At 36.4% G+C, this 4,974-nt stretch overlaps 1 long non-coding RNA gene across 1 annotated transcript; it reads right to left on the bottom strand.

Annotated features, from left to right (window-relative positions):
- Positions 1-2,716: 2,716 nt before the first annotated feature.
- Positions 2,717-4,741, bottom strand: LOC132637453 (uncharacterized). Its single transcript, XR_009581555.1, has 3 exons — positions 4,423-4,741; positions 3,887-3,935; positions 2,717-3,149 (listed from the first exon to the last, which is right to left on the bottom strand). It is a non-coding gene; the product is annotated as an uncharacterized LOC132637453 (long non-coding RNA).
- Between the last annotated feature and the right edge of the window lie 233 nt (positions 4,742-4,974).

Below are 4,974 nucleotides of genomic sequence, written 5' to 3'. Positions count from 1 at the left end.
TTTCAAGTTGGTTCTGGAATATAGCTTTTTGGGAATTGTTGTGCCTAGTATTTCAATATAGAAGAATGGGCATAGGAGGTTCAAAACTAAGCAAAAACTACAGGAAAAGGGTTAAATTCAGTCTGTGCAGGTGTTTTTTTTTCTCTTTGCCATTTGCTTGATCAATTCTTGGCTTATATGACAATTCCCCGTCTTTGCTTGTTGTTTAAGCGTACCATGACCTAATTTACCATTTGAAATTTAGATAAAGCACCACAAAATCCCTCTATCTCCCTAACTGGATCATATGATTTAATTTCCCCCCTAGAAAGTTCATAAATAAGGACTATGAGTATGGTCCCTAGCATGTTTTCTGTCATTTACCTCAATCTTGAGCTGCTTTACTTCCTTGCCCTTCTACTACCAACACTGCTTGTCTAGTCACCTAAAAGTGTGTCATGCCTTCCTTGATACTCAATGTCATGCTAAAACTAAAATCTAAACTGCTTTTACTAGAATAAATGTAGTACCTGCACACTTGCACCTATGGCTGATTTGTGAATTTCTATAGTCCATGTACATGATTTCCCACCTCTTCCTGCTTGTTGGTACCCATAACAATTTTAGTACAGTATTTTGAGCCCAGGACAGTGTCATGAATGTTATAGCCCGCATTTTGTACGTTCGGATATTTCGAGATCGTCGTGACAAGTTAAGGCAAGACCATTTTTTTTAAACATTTTTTGGTACAAGTTGTTAGGAATATTATTTACGAACATTGGTAGTATGGAAATATTTGGAAAGGCCATGGGTTAAAGAGAAATTTGCAAAATGACCAATGGAAATAATGTGGAAGGCTAGGGGCAAAATGGTAATATTGAGAAAAGTCGAGGGGCAAAACGGTAATTTTACACAAGGTTCATGAAAGTTCCAAAAGAGGCCATATTGGCCATGTGACAAAAAAAAAAAAAAAAGAGAAGAAGGATGACTAAAATAAGTCATCTTTTCCTAGAAATTTAAGAAATTTCTAGAGAGAGGGCATGTGCCCCTCACATGACTTGGGAGGTACATATATATATATATATATATATATATATATATGTCTTCATTTTAGTAAAAGAGAGTTGGAGAAGGAGAAAACAAAAGAAAAAAGAGCAAGAAAAGCATAGGCCATTCGGCCATGCTCCATGATTTTTGTCCCCATGAAATCTTGCTCCAAAAATTATTTTCTTCATGTATTCCTACTAATTCAAGGGCCCTTTACAACGTGGTGTAGTTATTTCGGAAGATGAGACGCTTGTTTCATCAATTTAGCAACCTTAGACAAGAGGGAAGTTGAAGGAAAAAGGTAAGAATTCAACCTTCCTTTCTATGTTATGGATGCTTGTGAATGTTGTGGTGTGTAGAAATGAATGAAAATCATGAAGATAATGTGTGTTGGGTGTGTGGCCGTGTGCATGTGTGGTTGTAAGAACCATGATTCAATTATTTTATTTAGTGTTTTGGTTGTTGTTGTTGTGAATTCTATGTTGATAATAAGAGTTTAATGATTCAAGTTGAAATTGTAAGTATTGGGGAGTCGTTTTAGAAATTGAGGTGAATTGTATATAGTGTTCTTGTGATTACGGAAGATAATGTTGTTAGTGTGAATTGTTGGTGTAATTCATGAGGTTGAAAGAAAGAAATGTGTTGTCTTTGTTCTTGTTGAGTTTGGAAGATTTTAGGTAGTATGTTGGTTTGGCCGTTGGAAATGTTGTGCGGGTTGTTGGAGTGTTCTTGAATATTGTTAAATGATTTCGGATTCGTATTTGAATATGTGAACAATCATGAATTGAGTATAAAGGAAATGTTATTAAATTATGTAACGTAGCTATTAAGGTTGTAATGTATTTTGAATAAATTGTGGAAGTCGTAAGATATGATTGTTGGTGTTGTTGTTGGTAATGTTGTCAATACTTTGGCCGAGTTCCATTCCCGGGTTTATTGTTGTGTTTTTGGCCGAGTTGAAATCTCGGGGATGGTATATTTACAGGGGAGATGCTGCCGAAATTTCGGCAGAATATAAGTGGATTTACTTGAGCAATTAAGACAAGTGTTGATTCAAGATTAAATCCCTAAAGGCTTATAATCATGTTTGGTATTTGTGACCAATTGTAGATTTTGAAGAATTTGGAACTTGAATTTGGAGAAGCTTAAGAAACGGAAAAGGTATGTAAGGCTTCACTTTTCCTTCTTTTGTCATATCTTAGACATATTAGGTTTGGATACGAGCCTCGCAGACGATTCTATTCCTAGAAATCCGAGTTTGAATTTGACCCTTTTTCATTCAATAGAATTGAAATAAGTTCTACGTGCCTTGTTGAAACAATTTCATAAGCATGCATAACTTGCCCAAATGGAACCGAATGACACTAAGACATTCATAAATGACTTCATAAGGCCAAGTGTTCATAATTTATGTACGCCACCTCAACTCGATCCGAGGTGGGCCACAATCCCCGAGACCTATTTGTATTGCCCTATTTGACTCATTTCCGTACAATAAGTAAGGGAAACTTTTGGCTATTGTTCCGAGTTTGTTGTGATTCATATGTATTCTGTCACGACCCAGCCCCGTGGGCCATGACTAGTGCCCGAGCTGGGCACTCGTATACATACCTGTTAGATATAATCAAACTGAATCTATGAACAATATGGAAACTTGCAAAAGAACTCCAACGGTTCATAACGTCATCATATATGTATATTCAGATAAACTGTCTCCTGAGGAGTCACAACTAATCAAGTCATAAAATGATACGCAAGCCGACAAGGCTGCCACTACACATCAATATCATGTCATATGCAAGCCGACAAGGCTGCCACTACAGACAGACATCATATCATAACACATCGTATAGACACAGCTGAACAAAACTTATACATAACCCGCACATATGTCTACAGGCCTCTAAGAGTATCAACAGTGAAATATGACAGGACAGGGCCCCGCCGTACCCCTGGATAAACATACATATATATATATATATATATATATATATATATATATATATATATATATATATATCATAAGATCTGTACCAAAAGTCTAAACTCCGAAACAACGGAGCTCTCCGAGACAGTTGAGTAGAAGTCCTATGCTAAAGGGTCACCAAACCGACTATCTGTACCTGCGGGCATGAAACGCAGCCCCCCGAAGAAAGGGGGGTCAGTACGGAATATGTACTGAGCATATAAAGCATGAAATACGGTAGAGAGGATCATAACTGAAATAGAGATTATCAGAAACAAGTATGACTTTTTAAACATCAATACACTTGCCTTATGAAATGAAAATCATGCATATCAATATCATATATCATATATATAACGTGTCCCGGCCCTCTAGTGAGGGACTCGGTGAATAAGGTCGCCACATACCATCCTTGGCGCCATAATCACATCATCACACCATCACATCATCACATCATCATATGTATATATATAACGTGTCCCGGCCCTCTAGTGAGGGACTCGGTGAACAATGCAGTGAAACTGTGCACGAAAACGTGTCCTGGCCCGAGACTCGGTGAAAGACATATTGAGGCACGCACGAGCAGAGTAGTGAGCAACTATATGCAATTTAAATCATATCTGAGACTAAATGGAATAATCAAAATGAACCATCATTTGCGAATCAAGACAATAGTCATACCAAATACCTTTCGAATGTCACTGTGAATTATATCAAAATAGAACTCTGGAACCATATGTACGTATTAAAACATGATAAAGTGAGTTCTGGGAATCAATAACATTAGCCATCCTAGTGGCTCTAAGAATAGGAATTTCCTTGGAACCATATACACATCGTCTGTTCGTTTCATAAAGATCATGCCAAAAAGAAAGAACGGTTAACTTTACATACCTTGTCTCTTCTCAAGTTAACCATAACTTAGGTCTTGGGCTTCACCAATCTACAAATAATACCAAATATGCCAATAATTAAATTAGGATACTTTTTCAAACTGATCCGTAATTATTTAGAAGTCTAGCGATATTCGGTCATCATCTTCCCTAAAACACAATAATCCTCGTGATTCCAACTTAGCCAAAATATCAATCATCATACCAACAACAATATCAATAAATACATATCCAAATAGAATCGCATCCATTCTTAAATCACCTCCAAAACAGCCCAATATACATTCCTATACCGATACTTGTATACACTTCTTTATTTTCGTATATACATAGTATAGCAACAAGCACAATAACAACAACTACAGCCAATCCCACGATACTCCAGCACACCAAACAATCTATAGCAACCACCAAACAGTCCACATGATAACAATAAAAATTTATCCGATTTCCCGCAATTAATTTCGTAGTTCCCATCTCTCAATTTAACTATGACCTGGTCGAATTTAAATATATTTAGTAGAGGAGAATTCTTACCTTATTTTCCAAGAAATACTATTCTTCAACCTTACTTCATTTCGAAGAAAGCCCGAATTCAACAACGAACTTGGTACGCCAATCCTTGATTAAATATGTCGAGTGACTATAATGAGTCAACCCTTCCATTAGATGTCTGCCCTTGAATCCGAGTCAACATGAAGAAATTCTTTCAAACTCTAGGTGTTAGTCCCAAATTTATAATTCTACTTCGAGCATGCAAATGGTAAGCACCTAATCTTTTTGGTTCATATCACTCTTTTGCTTCAATTGTTGTATATATTGAGGGTGATGGATTATGGAGATTAGATCTCTAGTCGTGGAAGTTACTAAAGGCAGTAGATGAACTAAATACTAATCCTTTTTGTATATAAAAAAAAAAAGTTGTTTGGTGTACCTTTTTTTAAATAGCCACGTACTATGTCCAGAATAGGTGTCGTCAATACGTTCTCCCTCTAATAAAATGACTACTTAAGTACTAAGATATCTATGCATGTAATTTGATAAAATAATGGACAAGTGGTGAGCTTACCGTGGATGTATATCCATAGA

This window comes from Lycium barbarum, chromosome 1 (genome assembly GCF_019175385.1).
Source record: "Lycium barbarum isolate Lr01 chromosome 1, ASM1917538v2, whole genome shotgun sequence".
Lineage (NCBI taxonomy): Eukaryota > Viridiplantae > Streptophyta > Magnoliopsida > Solanales > Solanaceae > Lycium > Lycium barbarum.
Note: the sequence above shows the minus strand (reverse complement) of the source record. Positions and strands in the feature narration are given on the sequence as shown.